Source organism: Narcine bancroftii, chromosome 6, assembly GCF_036971445.1.
Source record: "Narcine bancroftii isolate sNarBan1 chromosome 6, sNarBan1.hap1, whole genome shotgun sequence".
NCBI classification, from domain to species: Eukaryota; Metazoa; Chordata; class Chondrichthyes; order Torpediniformes; family Narcinidae; genus Narcine; species Narcine bancroftii.
Window position 1 is genome coordinate 235,558,445 of NC_091474.1, and position 20,621 is coordinate 235,579,065.

Consider the following 20,621-nt stretch of genomic DNA (forward strand, 5'->3'; position numbering starts at 1 on the left):
TCAGCATGTATGTTTGACCTCATGGCGATGGACAGAGCTACTGCACCACTCGCTCCGCCTCCTTCAGCTCTGGAGGATGACTCCTATTGTCACTCTTTATGAAAGCAACGCTGTAACAGCCTTATAGGCCTTCTTCATAATAAGGTAAGTCTGCCTTTTGTCCCAGCCCCCCCCCTCCCCAAATAGAGCTGGCTTCAATGCCGCGTCGTTCCATAAAAACACCTATTGAAAAATGAGTTCTTCACTGATGTCAGATTGAGTTGGAGAAGTCCAAATCACAGACTTGTGAAGACTCTTTTAAGTGATGCAAATAGCTTGATGTCAGTGCCTTTGGAGATGGTGCCAGCACTAGTAGCTCCTCTCGCATACGTTGATGGAGACTAAAGTCTTATTTACATCACTGCTCAGGCTTTTCCAGATTGGATAAGCTAATTAAAGACTATTTTTTCATGTTTTCCAACATTTTTAGCTGCAGGTTATTACATTGGATGACAGGTAGATCCAGAAGGAATGATTAATTCACTGCTTTTTAATTGCTTCTGTTTTATTCATATGTTTCTTTCCACACAAGCATTTTTTATAATTCAGAAACACACTGCTCTGACTGATAAACATTAATATTTATTAAATTATTCTTTCATACTTTGGTGACCATTTATTGTAACATTTCATAATCCTTGCCGACAGCATATCACTGACAAATAGGATGTATTTCTGCATGCTGAGATATGGGAGAATGCATGGCCTGTTGCACCTTCACATATATGTGATGTGTAGCAATAAAGGATGTATTTTGTTCCTGGGCTGTGTCATTTATTGGATACCAAATGTAAATGTTATAGCATTCACTGCTTCTACATGCGTTTGAGTTAGGCCTCTGTTTGCAGAATCCCAGGTCATTTCCTCTTTGCTCTAAATGATATGAATCAGTTTGCCAAAAATAAATTGTTATGAAGTAACTACCCATAGATAAAACATGCCTTTAATTGTTTTTAATACTCAACACACTCTTCTGGAACATGGAACATTACAGCACAATACAGACCCTTGAGCCCACAATATTGTGCCCACCTGTGTAAACCTAATCCACTACAATCTAATTTTTCCCTAGCATACATCCATACCCCTCTATTTTAGTTGTTGGTGTACCCTAATAATGTGACTAGTTTCTGGCCATTGCAGAATTGTGTTGAATTAGCCTTTCTTAGAATCTGAATAAATTGTTGACATGAACAGTGTGATGTTACTGTTTATCATTTGTTCAGTTAAAACCTATCTACTGTTAACACAAAGGTTAATTATGATCCACACAAAAGTGTATTTATTGGTAGATTGAGGAGTGAAATGTTTTATTAATTTCATATGTCTATTTTACATGTGTGCAAGATAGTCAAGTCATATCCATGCTCGCATGGTAAAGATGAGATGTTTCTCCAGGACCACAGAGCATATTTACATAAATAGGTTAGAAGTTAAACACGTTAAAATATTAAGATGTATACAGTAAAAGTTCATATTACATTATCCACATATGTTCTGGAAATTCAGGAGCCTGATGGCTTGGGGGTAAAACTGTTGCCCAATCTGGATGTCGAGTACTGGCAGAAGGCAGACCAGTTTATGTGAGGGGGGTGTGGAGTCCTTCACAATGTTTATTGCCTTTCACCTGCATCAAGTGTTGTAGATGTCCTTCCTGGTAGGAATTATGCATATTCAAACGTGCATATACAAAGCATAGAATTACACAAAGGAATTTAATCAAGAACATAACCACATTCATAATACATTACCATAATTTGCTTTATTTTCCATTACTATTGGTGATTAACGCTCACATGCTATCACTCAGGCAGGCCATTGTCAAGTGGCACAGTTTGCTTATTTCAAAACAGGCCTTAACTTATGATTGATATCTGCTTCTATTTATCTTGGGACCAGCCTTATTTGGTCGATGATGTTGTACGCATCAGATGATTACATCTGTTGTAAGACTTTAATTTGCTCCTATCTCCTTGTACAGCTAGCCATTGTGCATTCACTACCCCTTCACTATCCACCCCAAACCTAAGGTTCTCACCCAGCATGAATACATCTCCAGACAATCACATCTGTGATTTCTGATCAACTCTCCCCCCCCCAACCCACCCCATCCCCGCCACAAATGTCTACTGATCCACCTCTCCCAAGAGCTACCATGACCAATGAAGCAAATATTTGCATACCAGACCATATCTAATGGGCATTGCAGTTTGGGCTTTTTGCTCAGTAAAAGATTGTGTAAGGAGGTGGGATGGGAATGTGAAATGCACAGGTCCATCAGTGTACCTGTGTGTTTCACATACCATTGGAATTTGTGTAAGTTAAAAAATTATGTTTTCATAAATTTGGAAGTTGTCATATTTTTATGTTTCCAAATAATGGTGAACTATTGTGTAAACATTCAGAAAAAATGCATGTATCGTTCTTTATTCTTTAATGGCAATGGTTATTGCTAAACAAACATTAAGTTGTAGTGGCTGTTTAACGTTGTCTCCACCAAACACAAGAACATAGAAACATAGAAGATAGGAGCAGGAGTTGGTCATTCGACCCTTCGAGCCTGCTCCGCCATTCAACGAGATCATGGCTGATCTTAAAGTTCAGTACCCCGTTACTGAACGTTATCTGGACCTCGGAGGCAGAGGTAGCGCTTATGTCCACCAAAGAAGCATCGGCCAAAGCAGCAATGCTTGCACATCCCAACCCTGAAGCTACTTTGACACTTAGCACCGACGCCTCAGGTACAGCTGTGGGTGCAGTGCATCAATGCCCATTATCGACCCCTTGCCTTCGTCAATCGCCATTTAAGAACAGCAGAAGTAAAATATAGCACCTTTGATCGGGAACTGTTGGCATTATATCTAGCCACACGGCACTTCCGTTATATCTTGGAAGGTCGACATTTCACTGCATTTACAGATCATAAACCACTCATTTTTGCCTTTAGTAAAATGACAGATCCATGGTCGGCAAGACTGCAATGCCATTTGTCCTACATTTCAGAATTCACTACGGATGTACGCCACATTTCAGGAAAAGACAATCTAGTTGTGGATATGCTGTCCAGACCAAGTGTGTACAATATTCAAGATGGAATCAACATTACTGAACTGGCTGCAACGTAGGCCATGGATCCTGATATACAGGTGTACAGTACAGCCATTACTGGACTGGACATTCAGGAGGTGGCACAGCAGCACAATGGACCAAAACTCCTTTGTGACGTATCATTAGGCTATCCTAGACCATTGGTCCCATTGTCATGGAGGTGACGTCTTTTTGACGACATTCACAGTTTGTCACATCCATCCATCAGGACATCAGTCAAGATCATGTCAAATAAGTACATATGTCATGGACTGAAGAAAGATATTGCTCAATGGGCACGAACGAGCATCTCCTGCCAGTCTTCAAAGATTCAGCACCACACCAAGGCACCCCTCTAGCCTTTCCCGACAGTACGCAGGAGGTTTGAGCACGTACAGGTGGACCTAATTGGACCATTACCAGTGTCACAGGGTATGAAATATATTCTAACAGTGGTAGACCACTTCACACGCTGGCCAGAGGCCATCCCATCACCAGCCAGTAATACTGAAACATGTGGTAGAGCATTCATCCTGAATTGGATCGCTAGATTCGGTGTGCCTATGCACATAACTTCAGACCGCGGGCCACAGTTCACTTTGGCATTATGGTCTCTACCCTTGCACGTTTTTGTGATACACAGCTGCACCACACCACAGCATACCATCCGCAGTCCAATATCCTGGTGGAGCGTTTCCACCAACAGCTTTAATCTGCGCTTAAGGCCCCGACTCACTGGCCCCAACTGGGTTCTGCTGGGGGTACGCGTGGCTCCAAAAGAAGACTTGTCTGCATCATCTGTAGTGTTGGTGTATGGTGCGGCCCTTACAGTTCCAGGAGATGTTCATTTCGCAGCCAACTCTGACCTGGATGTCCTTCAACAACTCCACAGAGGTATTGCTAACAGCAAGCCGACTTCTACTAACTGGCACGGCAACCCTAAACAACAAGTGCCCCCATCGCTCCTGAACGCTGACTTTGTATTTGTTCATAGACAGGTCCCAGGGGCACTGTTACAAAAACCATACGAAGGACCATTCCGCAACATTAAGAGAGACGGAGTCGTGTATACCTTGGACATTGGGGAACATTCACAACTATTCAGCATAGACAAACTTAAGCCTGCCCATACACACCCTACTACACCCATTCAGTGCCCTCATCCCAGACGACGTGGGTGTCCGCCTAAGACTTGCATGTATGTAATTTTTGTATGTAATATGTAATTTACGATGACGATTTGGGGGGGGTGATGTAGCGGCTGTGTAGTGGGCCGAGCAGGCGCTCAGTGGGGTAATGCGAACCACCACCGACAATGCAGTGCACGGACTTACCTAGGGCTGGCGTGCTAGCCGTACTGAGTTCCGAGGGACGGCCTGTTGATCAGCTGGGTCCCCTGCTGAAAGGCACGGGACGTTAACAAGTCTCAATTTAAACCTGTTGGTCCCGTGGACCAGCGGCTGTCCCTTAACAAGGTCCCACCCTGTCCCGTGGAGCCCGGGACAGGCAAGAAATAAAAGCCGCTTGTAAAGCTTCACTAAACCAGTCTTTGGTTGACTAGCCTAGTGTGTAATTGCTTTTTTCTCAGTAGCTCTACCGTAGTAGCCGCCTCAATGTGTCCATAAATAATCAATGAGCCACCGTCTTTAACTGCTTCATCCCACATTTTGAAAGTTCTTTCACAATTCTTTTAAGAGAGTTCCAGATTAAAACAGTGGTCATCAAACTTTCTACTCACATACCTCCCACATACCACCCTAAGTAATCCCTTACTAATCACAGAGCACTTATGGGATAGGGATTTCTTAAAGTGGTATGTTCTTTCAGGTTTATTGTCAGAGTACATACATCACATACAACCCTGAGATTCCTTTTTTATGCTGGCATGGCACAATTATCAAAATAAGCTACACAGCGTAAACACGAAAACAAATTTTAAAAACTGTAAACAGATAATGAATATAAACAAACTGTGCAATACAGAGAGAACAAAATAAAATCAATAAAGTGCACAAGCAAGAGTCCTTAAATGAGTCCCTGATTAAATTTGTCATTGAGGAGTCTGATGGTTGAGGGATAGCAGCTGTTCCTGAACCTGGAGATGTGAGTCTTGTGGCACCTATACCTCTTTCCTGATGGCTGCAGTGAGAATAGAACATTTTCTGGGCGTTGTGGGTCTTTGATGATTGCTGCTGCCCTCCAACGGCATTATTCCCTCTAGATGTACTCAATAGTGGGGAGGGTTTTGCCTGTGATGTTCTGGACTGGGTCCATCACCTTTTGAAGAGCTTTACACTCAGGGGTATTGGTGTTCCCATGATGCAACCAGTCAGCACACTTTCCACCACATCTCTGTCGAAATTTGCCAAGGTTTCTGATGTCATACCAAACCTCCACAAACTCCTGAGGAAGTAGAGGTATTGACATGCTTTCTTCATGGTGCCATTGGTGTGTTCGATCCAGGAAATATCTTCCGAGATAGTGACTCCCAAGAACCTAAATTTTTTCACCCTCTCCAGCTCTGATCCCCCAATGATCATTGAATTGTATACCTCTGACTTTCCTAAAGTCAACAATCAGTTCCTTAGTTTTGGTGACACTGAGTGAGAGGTTGTTGTTGGTGCTCCATTCAGCCAAATTTTCAGTCTCCATCCTGTGTGCTGACTTATCCCCTTTAAATAACCCACTATCGTGGTATCGTCAGCAAATTTGTAGATGGTGTGAATGGAAGGAAAAAGTTTGAAAGCTACTGATGTAGGAGATTGTGAACTATTTTAATTTTGAATCATACACATACTCAGTACATAACTGAAAAAAAACTTGCCATATTGTTACTGACTCATTGATTTGAGTTTTGTTATATCTGTTGAGATTTGCTTATGGTCAGATGATGAAGATATGATTTCATGTATTGAATATGTTGTGGGTTCGAAAAAAGCCATCTGGTTTTATCCCCGGTCGACTAACGTAGTTGATTTCTACAGAGGAAGTACCAAGATATTTTTCTTAACTCTAATGTTTATCTTAACCTTTTGGAATCTAAAAGGGCTTTCAGTACTAAATTTTTTATTTAAATACCATGCATCAGAGACACATGGGAGACTGCGGATGCTGGAATTTGGAGCTATACTCACTGTCCTGAAGGAACTCAGCAGAATGGTCAAAGTTTCGAGTCAAAGTCATTGTTTAAAATACTGTGTATGTTGGAAAATACAGGAATTGCACAGAAGGACAGACATCATGTATGGAGAGGTAAACTGAGAGAATGACTCAAGTCAACGACATTTCATCTTGCAGGGTACATTGATCAAAGTCCTTCCCCTTCTGACCCTCACTCTGCTCCCATCTCTCCACCTGCCTGTACTCATTGTGAATCACACATGTGCAGCTCATTGTCACAATTTGGCAAGTATTCCTTGCACAATTTGAGATGAAGCAGTAGATACAGCAACCCTCAAACACTCCAAACCCTAAGAAGATCAAAGAGGAGTAAAATCAAAACGCAGGAGAAATTCATCAGGTCAAAGAGTGTACTTTATATAAGCAAAGATAAGGATATATACTGAATGCATAACCAATATCTTGGGCTTGAGCCCTTCATCAAATCAAAGAGGATCTCAGTTATCAGACTATGGATCTAAGCACTTAAAACACATGTGTTTGCAGCACAAAGAAACTTACAAAAGTGAGAAAATAAAACCGGGCACAGAGAAAGAACTGCTCTTGATCTTGAGCAAGCTGTGTTTTCCCAGACCACTTTGGGCATCACTGATTGCTTTATGAATGGCTCTCATCGTCAAGATCTAACGAAGACCTGTTAACTGTCATAAGCAAAGGGACTGATCCAATTAATATAAGTCCTAAACAACAAGATTGCCTTTTCAAACCATCTTCCAAAGTTTACTGAAGAAATGCAATTCCAATGGGAAAGCTCCTCATGAGAGCTGTGATATTCCTCGTCTAACTATTTTGATGCAAAGGCCAAGGACAACACACCAGTGCCTCTACTTCCTCGGAAGTCCGAGGAAATCTGGTATGATCACAGGATCCATTGCCAATTTGTACACATGCACCCTGAAAAGTATTCTGTCTGGTGTGGAAAATGCTCTGCCCAACTTTGCAAGAAGCTGCAGAGAGTTGTGAATACTAGTCATGCCATCACATGAACAAGCCTCCACTTTATTGCCTCCATCTAGACTTCCCACTACCTTGGGAAAGCAGACAACCTTTTAAAGGTCATATCGCATCTCAGTCACACTCTTTCACATCCCCCTCCCCTTCCTTTCAACAGAAGATTCATTCATTTGAAAACACACTGCTCCAGATTCAAGCGCAGTTATCGGACTCCTGAATGGTCCTCCTGTTAATATAAGATAACTGTACTTTTCTCTTTTACACTATATCCTGCACTTTCACGATAACACTATCTCTTTTTGCACTATGTTGGGGTTGACATTTTGATAGTACGCAAAACTAAATCTTTAATTGTATTTGTGTACGTGACAATATTCAAACATTATTTGCTCTGCAAAGTTGTTAGGTGCGAACCACTATCTAGTCCTCCTGTAATCTCTCATCGGATTTAAGCAGCAAAATCTGGAGAGTTCAAGTAACCATGGGTGGTGTCATTAGCTTAACGATTATCACCATTCTATTAGAGTGCAGTGACCCAGGTTCAGATATCCAATGCTATCTGTCAGGAGTTTGTACGATCTCTCCTTGTCACCATGGATTTGCTCCAGATACTCTGGTTTCCTTCCATTCTCCAAAACCTACAGTGTTTGTCGATTAATTGCTGTATTTGGACAACTGGGGCTCATAAGCTGGAAGGGCCTGTTACCATGCTGTATCTCAAAATTTAATAAAATGAGGTTTAAATTAAATTTTAAAACTCCAATTAGTCAGTTTTAATAAGCTGATTAACCTCTTTAAAGTATTAAAATATTATTCCCAAATATTTTTATTTTGAAAATGGACATGGGTTGTGTTTTTCAACCCTAATTGTTTATACATATTTATCATTAATCCCACCTCTTGCCCAGTGCAAAGTCCTCTCGCTCTCAAGCTAAAATCCATACCTGAGCTGTCATTCATCACATCCCTGTCATCAGTTGCTTATATTTTTCTGCTATTTTAAAAATGGTCAATTTGTTTCTTTGCAGTGGTAAAAGTTCTCTGGAAAAAAAAACAGAAAATACACATATCAGACAGCACCTCGGAAATTACATAAGTAATATCTTTTTTAAAAATGTTCCCGGTTTATTGTCTTCTAGAATGCACCTCATCAAAGGGGTGGGGGGGGGGGGGGTGGAGGCAGATTTGGGCTCTTCTAAGATGATTGAATATTAATGCAAAAAGAAAGTTTTTGCAAGACCATGATGGAATATGTTAAGAGAGTGGGACTAATTTGGAAGGCTGTTCAGAGAACTTTGGATGTGATGTGCCTCCTCCTGTGACTTCTTCCTGCGCGGTACGATATTGTGATGCAGTCAATTCCAAAGTGAATGCTAATTTTTCAGATATCTTTTATCTTTTTCCCTGTGCATGTTTTTTGACTTCCTTGTTTCAGCCCTATTCTGATGAAAGGGGCCTCACTTCCTGCATTGTAGAGTTTCTTATCACGTGCTGAAACCTGGGAAGAATATTGAAGTGTGCAGTAGAGGAAGAGGGGAAAAATGCCTTCTTAATTCAGAGAAAAGGAAAAGCTTATTTCAGTTATCGAATCTATGTTTCTTAATCTCCCAGTCAGTGAGGTAATGCTGTTATTAAATAGATCAAGTAACTACATATGCAGTTATACTCCGATCCAGCGTGTGTTTGCAATCCTTGCAGGCCTTTGCAGGAGAAACCTGCAAATGGCAGAAAAGGCTCAGAGATTGGTTTAGATTGTTACAAAATACAGTTAGAAGTTTCAATTACATGCTATTCCAACTTGTACATCAGGTAGTGCAACAATAACAAATAAATAAATAGACAAATAAATAAGACAACTGTGTAGGAAGTAGAACAGTGGTCTCGTAGCGCAGTACGTGAAGAAAAGTACAAGAACATAGTGCAGGGAATAGAGAAAAGATAACAGTTATAAAAGACAGTGCAAGGGCATCATCTTTTGCCAGTGTAAAAGAAGTTGCTGGAGATTTGAGACTGGTTTCCAGCTTATTGGTTTTATCCAGGAAGAGAGCCACTGATTAACAAAGATCAGGAAGAACTTGCATTTGAGAAGAGACTTTTAGAAAGTTTGTGCTTCTCAAACTGTTATCGAAGAAGATTTGATTTTAACCCTATTAGAACTAAAAACTAAAAAACAAGGGATTTTAGAAAGCATCTTTAATGCAAAAAGAAAGCAGAGCGATTTAATCTATGTAATTGGAAAACTTGAGGCCTATATGACTGAAAACCAGATAACAATATACAGTACGGAAACGGGCCATATCGGCCCCTCTAGTCCACACCGATTTAAGTGAAACTTCACTAGTTCCACCTACCTGCTCTCTGCCCATAACCCTCCAACCCCCTCACATCCATGTAATCCAATCTCCTCTTAAATTATAGAATTGACCCTGCTGCAACTCCCTCTTCCGGAAGGCCATTCCACTCAGCCACCCCTCTCTGAATGAAGAAGCTTCCTCTTATGTTACTTCTAAAGTTTTGCCCCCTAACCCTTATGACTCCTCGTTCCAATCTCTCCTACCCTCAAGGGGAGTAGCCTATTCACATCTACTCTGTCTATTCTCCTCATAATTTTAAATACCTCTATCAAATCCCCTCTCAACCTTCTATGCTCCAATGAATAAAAACCCAGTCTACTCAATCTTTCTCCATATTCTAGATACTGCAATCCAGACAACATTTTAATAAATCTTCTCTGCACCCTCTCCACCTTAGTTATATCCTTCCTATAATTTGGGGACCAGAACTTCACACAATATTCCAAACTTGGCCTCACCAATGCCTTGACCAGTCTCAACATCACCTCCCAGCTCCTATATTCTATGCTTTGATTTATAAAGGCCAAAAGCCTTCTTCACCGCCCTATCTACATAAGAATCCATCTTCAAAGAACAATGAACTGTTATTCCAAGATCTCTCTGTTCCTCTTCATTCCTCAACGCCCTCCTCTTCTCTGCATATGTCCTGTTTTGATTATTCTTCCCAAAATGAAGCACCTCACACTTATCTACATTAAACTCCATCTGCCACCTTTCAGTCCACTCTCCTAAGCAGTCCAAATCCTTCTGCAGTCCCCGAAAACCATCCTCACTATCCACAACCCACCCCCCCCCCCCACTATTTTTGTATCATCTGCCTATTTACCCACCCAATTTACCATCCTGTCATCCAAATCATTAATGTAAATGTGCCTGCCAATCAAGGAAACAGGACAAATAGGAATGTGCCTAAGAAGAATTGAGGTCTCTGAGATGCGTTGAGCTCGAGGATGATAAACTTTAAGTAATTCTTTCACTGCGGGTTTATCTTGTAAATCTGATTTTGGCCTAGACAATATGCCCTGGAGGGGCATATTTCACTGTGAAGATTAATTATTTTAAATAATTTGCAGCTTTTGAACCTGCAACTTCTGACTCAGAGGTGTGAGTACTACCAACTGAGCCACGGCTAACACCTAGGCTCTATCCTACTGTTACTTTAACATTCTAATTGAGCAAAGAATTTGCTAGTTTTTCTGACTGCTTCGCCCTCTTTACTACTGAGGACCCAATTCCTAACTTTCAGGTTTCAGTGACACAGTGTATTTAAAATCAAGGTTTATTTGAAGTAAATCTTCATAAGGTGCTTTTTCCTCTCCAAGTCATTTTAAACAATCTTTCCATTTACTGAGAGAGAAAGAGAGAGAGAGAGAGAGAAGCGAGAACAATTATGTGCAGTAGTTTTGTTTGTCCATGCAATGTTAACCACCTAAACCAGGGTATATCAAAAGTGCAGGAGGATTAGTAATTCCCCTGCTCCAGTGGTGAACTCTCAAATGACAGTGATGGAAGCCAAGATTAGGTTACATACTGAGAGTAGGAATATACAATTCAAAGTTGAATTAGTTCAATGAATCTTTACGTGTTCGTAAACTTTCATGTGTTCTCGGTTGAATTATGAATAATCGGTTGTGTCATCCTTATTCATCTGCATTACTTTGGGTTCTTCTGATGTACATCTCAGAGGAGGTGTTCAATGGTGCATCTATAGCCCTTTTTATGAAGCGATGCTGAATGAGGAAAAATAAGGGCGGACTTTTATGGAGAAAGCCTATAAGCTGCTCCAGCATTGCTTTTATGGAGAACATCCTCCAGAGCTGAGGGAGGCGGGTGAGTGGTGCAGTAGCGCTGCCTTTCGCCATGAGGTTGAACATATATGCCGAGCAATGGCCGTCTTCATTACCCATAATCCCCCACACAGCTGGAAGCGCTCTGCGTTTCCCAGCCATTGATCCCACATTTTAAAAAAAAAAGAGGCATACCCTGCCCGCACCCTTTTCTGCCTACTTCCAGCTCGGTGAAGGAGTGAGGGGCAGAGGGGGAATGGGAAGAAGACATTTCCAGGTGGCGGGAGGAAGCCCTAAACCCAACACCAATCACCATGGGAGCATTGGTGGTGGCCCCTGAGTCACGGGCTGATGATATCAGTGCTTTTATGGAGCGAGGCGAAGTGAGTCGGTCCACCTCTAGGACTACCCCCTGGAAGGATCGGAGTTCGCATCCAGCATCCACCATTGGCATTTTTATAAAGGTAGTTGCAATGATGTAAAGGCTGAGAATATCCGGCTTTACATTCGCTTTTTTTATGACTAAAAAGGCCAAATGAGGATGTGGTCATGATAAACTTGCAGGGCAAGTTTTTCAATGTGTACTGTGCAAAAAAGGTAGCTTTTGTTTTCTCAGCAGCTATGTTTTATTGCATACCTTGAAATCCTGTTTGCAATTGCCTGTTATACAGTTCAAATGGGCAGTGATGAAATCATGTTTGCACTTGAATTTAAGATGCTTTGTTAAAACGTGGATGTTTGAATTTATGAGCTCGACTGCTTGGATTGCCTTTCAGGTGTTTGGATTAGGTTTTCATTCAGATTGAACAGTTAAACAGGCCATATGTAATCCTGAAGAATCCGGATTGTTCTGCACATGCTGTGATTTACTTAAATTTCATTGATCAGGTTGGATATCATGAGTGCAGATTTGCCATATTTGTCATTTTTATTTTTGCTCTATGCATTCTTTTGTGTATGTTATTCTTTAAGTTGTCCTTCGACTCCTATTGTGGATTCTGTGGTGTCCAATGAGGCCAGTGTAGGAACTACAGACTCTTTGACAGAGCAGCAGATGGTGGCTGAAGAGGGAAGTTGGATAGTTTGTAGGTGATCTTCTCCTTATGTGGCCTCTGTCAGCTCGTGAACTCCTGATGCATGCATGACCTTGATTAAAGCCTTTCTGAATGTTCAGATTTCTTGTCAGCGTCCATAAATGACATCACATACAACCCTGAGATTCCTTTTTCCTGCAGGCTTGGCAGAATTACCCCTAATTAGTAGTGCAAAACTAAACTGTACACAGCGTAAACACATGAACAAATAAAAGAACTGTAAACAGATAATAAATATAAACAAATTGACTGAATACAGAGAGAACAAAGAAAATCAATAATGGGCAAAAATAAGAGTCCTAAATGAGTCTCTGATTAAATTTTTCTTTGAGGATTCTGATGGTGGAAAGGTAGTAGCTGTTCCTGAACCTGGTGGTGTGAGTCTTTTGGCACCTTTACTTTTCTTGTGATGGTAGCAGTGAGAATAGAGCATGTGGTGGGTGGTGTGGATCTTTGATTATTGCTGTTGCCCTCCAACTGTAGATGTACTCTACTGAGGAGGGTTTTGCCTGTGATGTCCTGGATTGGGTCCATGACCTTTTGGACAGCTTTACGGTCAGGGTTATTGGTGTTCCCATACCAGACCATGATGCAGCCGGTCAGCACACTTTCCTCCACACCTCTAGAAATTTGCCAGGATTTCTGGTGTCATACCAAACCTCCACAAGCTCCTGAAGAGGTAGAGGTGCTGACGTGCTTTCTTCATGATGACATTGGTGTGTTAGGTCCAGGAAAGATTCTTTGAGCTAGTGACTCCAAAAAACTTACATTTGCTCACCCTCTCCCCTTCTGATCCCCCAATGATCACTGGATTGTAAACCTTTGGCTTTCCCAAAGTCAACAATCAGCTCCTTGGTTTTGGTGACATTGAGTACAAGGTTGTTGTTAGTGCACCATTCAGCCAAGTTTTCAATCTCCCTCCTGTATGTTGACTCACCTTGAGTCCTTCTCCACCTTGAGCACTTGTGGACTAGAGTTTCCCTGAGTCAGTGGTGATGTTGTATGTCTTCAAGAAAAGTTTGAGAACATCCTTGAATCTTTTCCTCAGGCAAGCTGAGGGAAAGGAGAATGGAATAGGTCACAAGAAGACTAGGATGAGGAAAGCAGAACAAGTATAGAGAGGCTGGACCAAGCAGCTTGTGTCTTTGCTGTGCATTGAGTGTCTTTCTCTCTTCTCCCTCCATTCATCGGGGAGAAGACTGAAGAATGTGAAAGTGAGCACCAACAAGCTGAAAGACAGTTACTTACCCTCCTCAGTAGAGTACATCTACAGTTGGAGGCTCCATCTGTATGAACCGCTAACATGCTGTCTTTGCTTGGTGCAAAGTAATCTTTGCATTGCTATCCTACACACTGCAAGTTAAAGAAGAAAATCTGCAGATGTTGAGGTCGAATGCAATAGACAAATGTATTGGAGATTCTCAATGGGTCACAATGGTGCACTCTACACCACAAATTTATGTGTCTGTTAAAGGAAACCTGATATTTTGTGACAAATAAACTGAAAACATTAATTGCAAAATGAAACTTCCATTTTGCTAAATACTATTCACATGCTGTTCTCAGAACACTTCTCCTTATGATTTGTTTTTCACACTCTTTCTTGTATTGTTATAAAAGCAAATTGTACCAGAATTGTGCATGCCAATTTCCACGCATAACAATGAATGAATCACTTCAGCAGTTTCACCTTGGTGTGGTGGGGGCGGGGGGGGGGGGGGGGGGGTGGGGTGCGGGGGGGGGGGGGGCGGGGAGAGACAGGGAATATTATCCAGGAACCTGGGGAAATGCATCATCTTTTTTGAACCAGCCATAGATCTTTTGTGATTCCCTGTACAATTAGATTGGGCCACTTTTTAATGCTTCATGTTTGTACCATCCAATGAAACGGCATTCTCTAATCCTCAGTTCAAAAACATGCAAACGCACAACTAGAGAGATATCAAGACATATATATATTAAAACACACATTTTTTTCTATTTGTATGTATTAAAATAAATAAATATTGTTTAATAAATGGTTGAGTCTCGGAGTGTTTGTATGAGCAGTTCATTCAGTCGTTCAGCATTCTCACTGCCCATGAGAAGAAGCTGTTTCTAGCCTTGTGGTTCTGGGAGTATCTGAAAGATGTTGTGTGCAGGGTGGTAGGGGTCCTCAGTGATTTTGGGAGTCCTCGTCAAACTATGATCCTGGTAGATTGGGGTGAAGGTGAAGGGAGACCCCGCTAATCCTCTCTGCCGCTCTTGCGGATTGACCTCCAATCCAATGGGCTGAGTGACTGATAAAACAAAGAATTCCTGTATCCCATAAAATTGTGTGGCTGTAAGAATTGATTAGAGTTTCACTTTCAATTTTTTTTCTCCCCAATAAAATAATAGTTCATCTCTATGAGCAGAGAAATAAATAACTTAATTTTATGTCATGCTTTTCAAATCCTTGGCATGTTACATATTGAGATTTTAATCATTGTGACAGGAGATTAGTAGTTTGCATCAGTCCCAAAACAAAAATGTTCTTTCCCTGTAGCCCTGCAACTTATTCTCTTTTAGATGTCCATCAACATCCGTTTTAGTCTTTATTTTTAGACATACAGCACAGTAACAAGCCCTTTCGGCCTACGAGTCTGTGCTGCCCAAATGTTCCCAACTAACCTATAACCCTCCCTCCCCCCCCCAACCCGTACATTTTGAACGGTAGGAGGAAACCCACTCAGACACAAACAAATTCCTTACAGACAGCGCCAGATTAAAACCCTGGTAGCTGGTGTTATAATAGTGTGGTGCTAACCGTGCCACCCAAAACTCATGAATAATTTTCTCAGTGACCAATTAATCTATTGGTTCATCTTTACATTGTGGGAGAAAACATCTGCAGGAACCCAACATGGTCACAGAGTACATGCAAATTCCACATCGATAGAACCCAAGATCACAATGGCACAGCTTATCAAATTGCTATTTTACAGAGCATAAAATAGTATGACATTGTCTGACCCAAGCATGAAGTTCAGGATTCACCCTGAGTTTATCCTGACCTCAGGTGCTATTTGTATGGAGTTTGCATATTCTCCTTGTGACCACGTGCATTTCAGGTGCTCTAGTTGTCTCCCAACATCCCAAAGACATGCGGGTTGATGGATTGATTGGCTGCGGTAAATTGCCCTTCATGAGTGGTAGAATCTAAGCATGAGTTGATGGGAGAAGGATTAGAATTAGGGGGCAGCTGATGGTCAGCAGAGACGGTGAATAAAGGAGCCTCTTTCCCTGCTGTATCCCTCTATGACATGTCAGTCAGCTGAAACTGAGGCATCAGTTCCAGCTGTGCCACAGTGCTACTTTGTGGTGGTGGTATTTATAGAAGAGGGAATTTGGTAGAACATGAGAACCATCGGGCAATCATGTAATGGCTTGGGATTGTTTTTAACCACCACCTGACCATTAAACAAAAGTATGCTTCAACATTTCATCTCTTTGATGTTAGCAGTTCAGCTTCCCAGTGCTGAACTCATCAGTCTAAATGGCCTGATTAAATCTCTAGTATGTGGTTTGAACCCACAACCTTTTGGCTCTGGGGGCAAACAGGCTGGTGTTTAAGAAGCTGCTCATTCTTTTCTGAAACTGCTTGTGGACATTGATGCCTAAACAACCTGTGCTATTCCAGATATGATTCACCAAAGAGCGATTCAAGATTAGCGTAACTTGTTTTGAACATTTATCACATTGACTGAAGATGCATTATACTCTTAGACAATAACTTATTATTAACAAGGCTATTTCAGTAAGTTTCAACAAGCCAATTTTGTGTGTCCTTCCAAATGGGTAATATGTATAGATAGACTGTGAATCAGCTTACAGTGTGATTTCTTCATCCACCATGGGTTTGGTGGGTACTCTTGGAATGCACGTGTCTCTGCCTGTACATTTATTATCATCTTGATTCCAATAATATTCACATCATTTTCCACATTTGGGGTTCAGAGCAAATACTCGAGAAGCTATATTAATTATAGTTTTGACCAGAGGCTCCATTTTCTGCCATATCTTCCTACCATGCATTCTATTGATAAGCCTGTTCACTCCTGTTAATATACCATTTGTTTGAAAAGCTTTAATCTTGAAAACTTTGGTGTGGAAAATATTGCGAGGAAGCCTCCCAAACAAAAATCATGTAAACCTATCATCGATAATCCTTATCTTATTCATTGGTTAGGAATGTGACATATTTCTTAGGGCACACAGACTACTCTTCAACATTTGCGCTCCTGATAACAAGGATAGATGACTGAAATTGTTCCTAAAAATTCATTGTGAGTGTGTAGTGCATACTCTCACAGCCCAAGCGATGATTGGCTTGTTCAAACTAATTTCTGGGCGATTCGTGTGGAGAGAAAATTAAATTCTGTCTCCACATCTCACCCTCTCGATTTACTTCTGTCCTTTCCAACTTGAGTTTTACATCTGGACACTTCCAACATGATGCCAGATTATCCTCCCCAGGTACATAAAACTGACACAATGTTTTAACAATTACTGAGATTCTGTACATTTGTTCTGTTTCTCTTTTTATTTTGATCCAATTTTTCTTCGATACCCCGAATATATGTTACACTGAATTTTATGGCAGGTAGAAAATAATGCATCCTTTTGAATAAAATGAATCCCATCTAATTCTAGATATTTTTGGTTGACAAAACCACGTCCCCAGCATCTATCCTGTTGACTCCCTTCAAAACCTTAAAACTTTCCATATGATCTTTCTCTTTATCAGTGTTTAGGCCAGTTTATTCAGTCCCTTTACATCTGGAAGCAATTGAATGAGCTTTCATTGCATAGTCAAATATGCAGAGCAAAATTGCACAACATAGTCCAGACAATGACACCAAAGAACTGCAGACTTGTCATAGGACAATCTCATTCATATGATTGACCCCCTACAACTGCCATGTTACTTCCTGTCAGACCCCCTGCAATTTCTGCACTAGCCTCCCTCAAGGTCCAAGTGAATATCTTGTCAAGCCCTGGGGATTTATCCACCCTTATTCACTATAAGACAGCAAGTACTTCCTCTTCTGTAATCTGTATTCTGTTTTTGTGTTTGAGATCACCCACATCTATCCCAAAGTGGGTTAACCTCCCATTTCCCCACGTGATCTCCTGCTGTCTCTTGACCATTCACTCGTCCAGTTTATAGACCTTTTGTGTCTGCCCCACAGTTCGCAACCCCTCTGTGTTGCCTTCATTCTTCCAACTCTTGTTATGAAAGTTTCTGTCCTAAGAGGGTTGACTGGTATGTGGAGAAAGTATGGGCATCACCACTTTGAACTCAGAGCACAACCTTTCTTGTGTTGGTACAATGCGATGCCTATCAAGTGACCGTCAAGTCAATTATTCCTCATTTCAGCAGTTTATTGTGCTCAAGTCATTTTTTTTTCTTTGCGGCAAATATGGTTTCCTTTGTCCTTTTCCTGGATTTGTGATTGAAATTGTCAGTCGTCATAGCCACCACTTTCAAGTGTGCGACGTTCTGTAGATCCCTTGTGCCTTAATTTTCAGTTCTTTTTAGAATGAAATTTTAACATTGAATCTTTTGATCCATCCAAGAAGTTAAAAATGATTTTTTTTTACAAACATGAAGGTCCTCTTCTTAGATATAAGAAGACAAGGAATAAGAGTAGACCATTTGGCCCATCAAGCCTGCTCTGTCATTTATTAAGATTATGGCTGAACATAGAAAGAACAGTACAGAACCTTTGTCCCTTCATGCAGTGCTGACCCATATATTCCTTCTTTAAAAAAAAGGTACTAAACCCTACCTACCCCATAACCCTCTATTTTTCTTTCTTCCATGTGTCTGTCTAAGAGTCTCTTAAATGCCCCCAATGTTTCAGCCTCCACCACCATTCCAGGAACTCACAACTTTCCCCTAAACCTCCCTCCCTTAACTTTGTACATATGTCCTCTGGTGTTTATTAATCCTACTCTGGGAAACAGGTACTGGCTGTCCACCCTATCTATGCCCCTATGAATCTTATAGACCTCTATCAAGTCTCCACTCATCCTTCTATGCTCCAAAGAGAAAAGTCCCAGCTCTGCTAACCTTGCTTCATAAGATTGTTTCCCACTCCAGGTAACATCCCTGGTAAATATCCTCAGCAACATCTCCATTGGCTTCCCTCTATTAATGAATCCCAGCATCCCAAAGGCCTTCGTAACTATCCTATCAACCTCTGCGGTGGCCTTGAGGGATGTATGGATTTGAACCCCAAGGTCCCTCTGTTCATCCACACTCTTAAGTAATTGACCATTAACTTTGTACTCAGCCTTCTGGTTTGTGCTTCCAAAATGCCTGAACATGTACTCAGCTTCACTTACCAGTCTTTTACCATAATTATTAATTAGATTTTAAAAATTATCTATCTGTAAATAGATTCAGTGAGGTACACTCCATTGCTTCCCTGGTCATGAATTCCACGGATACATCATTCTGGAAAAATAAATTCCTCATCACCATCTGAAAACTATTCCCTCAAATTTTGTTGCTGCGTCCTCTAATCTACTCTCACCCACCAGTGGAAACCAAGTTTTGGCCTCTATCTCGTTCACCCCTTTCATAATTTCTTATGTTTGTTGAAGATACCCTCTCATTCTCTGAATTCCTGCAAATACAGTCCCAGTTGACTCAATCTCTCCTCAAAGGCTAAATCCTTCATTTCTGGAATCAACCTGGTGAATCTCCTCCTCAAGAAAGGTGACCAGAACTGCATGCAACCCTGTATGTGCCGCCTCACCAGTCCCCTGTACAGTTGCAGCAGAACTTCCTGCTCTTAAATTTATTCCTCGAGCAATGAAGGCCAACAATCAATTTACCTTGCAATCTGCCAATGAACCTTTTTGCAATTCATGCTCAAACACTCCCAAGTCCCTCTGCACAACAGCATGCTGAAATCTTTCACATTTTAAGTAATAATCTTATTTTTTTTAATTTAGACATACAGCATGCTGTTGGTGAGCTCGTGCCCCCCAATTAACTAACAACCCCCAGTAAATTTTGAAGGCTAGGAGGAGACTGGAGCCCCTGGTGAAAACCCATGCAGATATGGGAAGAATGTCCAAACTCCTTACAGCGCGAGATTCAAACTCTGGTCCCAGTCGTTGGGCCTGTAACCCTGTTGCGCTAGCCACTACACTAACTGATCTTCTATTTCTCCTTCCAAATTATAAGGCAAATCAGGACGTTATAATCTTGTTGTTCAAGCTTTGGAGCAGAGTTAGAAACAAAATGACTGCGGAGAGTTGAATTGTTTTCTCCTGAAGGTTGTTGATCAGAATCAGAATTATTGTCATGAACGTGTCACAAAATATGTTGTTTTGCAGCAGTATTATTGGGCATTACAGGTGCAAGATTGCTGTAAATTACAGCTCCATAAATACAAGATTTAAAAATAAATACTTGGTGCAAAAAGAGAAAAAAGTGAGATATAGTTCATTGTCCGTTGATGTAGGATTATGACATTTTTGGCATTGAGTGATAATTTTTATTTAGACAAGCGACTTGGAACAAAGACAGATGCATCATGTGATTTAATACAGAATGCATTTGAGATGTTGGGGGCCTTTGCTAGCCACAGGACATCTACTGCATCCAGTGCTCCTGTTGTAGTCTCTTCTATGTCAGAGAGAGACTGGGCACAGACTGGATGATCACTTCACTGAGCCCCATGATTCTGCCAACACCATAGTGTGGATCTCCCAGTGGTCACCCATTTCAATCCCCCATCCTGTTCCCTTGCTGACACGCCTGTCCATAGTTTGTGCATTGCCAGACTGAGGTCACCTGCAAATGGGAGGAATAACACCTCAACTTCCATCTGGGCTCCCTCCAAATAGATGGACTTCTCCCCCTGTACCCCCCCCCCCCCATTTTTGACCCCTATTTCCTCCTTTCCTCTAGTTCTGTCTCTCTCGTCCCTTTTTGCTCTGTCGATTCTCACCTTTCCTCATATCATACCCAATTAACACTTTTTTGTTTATTGCTCTGGACTCCTCCCCCCCCTCATTCTTCCCCCTTTCTCTCTGTCTTTATTCAGACGCCTGCTTGCTTTTTAAGGGCTCAGTCCCAAAACGAC

The 20,621-nt window shown here is 41.3% G+C and overlaps 1 protein-coding gene and 1 long non-coding RNA gene across 3 annotated transcripts in view; one reads left to right on the plus strand and one right to left on the minus strand.

Annotated features, from left to right (window-relative positions):
- The window catches only part of rbks (ribokinase), a 179,687-nt gene that overhangs the window by 110,993 nt on the left and 48,073 nt on the right, over nt 1-20,621 (plus strand). The window lies entirely within an intron of this gene.
- LOC138737150 (uncharacterized) overlaps nt 607-20,621 on the minus strand; it is a 46,316-nt gene continuing 26,301 nt past the window's right edge. Inside the window, exons 4-6 of one of the 2 annotated variants that reach the window (XR_011340781.1) lie at nt 8,205-8,301; nt 4,461-4,525; nt 607-1,693 (exon numbers count right to left, since the gene is read on the minus strand). This is a non-coding gene — a long non-coding RNA (uncharacterized lncRNA). The remainder of the gene's footprint in view (nt 1,694-4,460; nt 4,526-8,204; nt 8,302-20,621) is intronic. The other variant, XR_011340782.1, reaches the window with a different exon arrangement.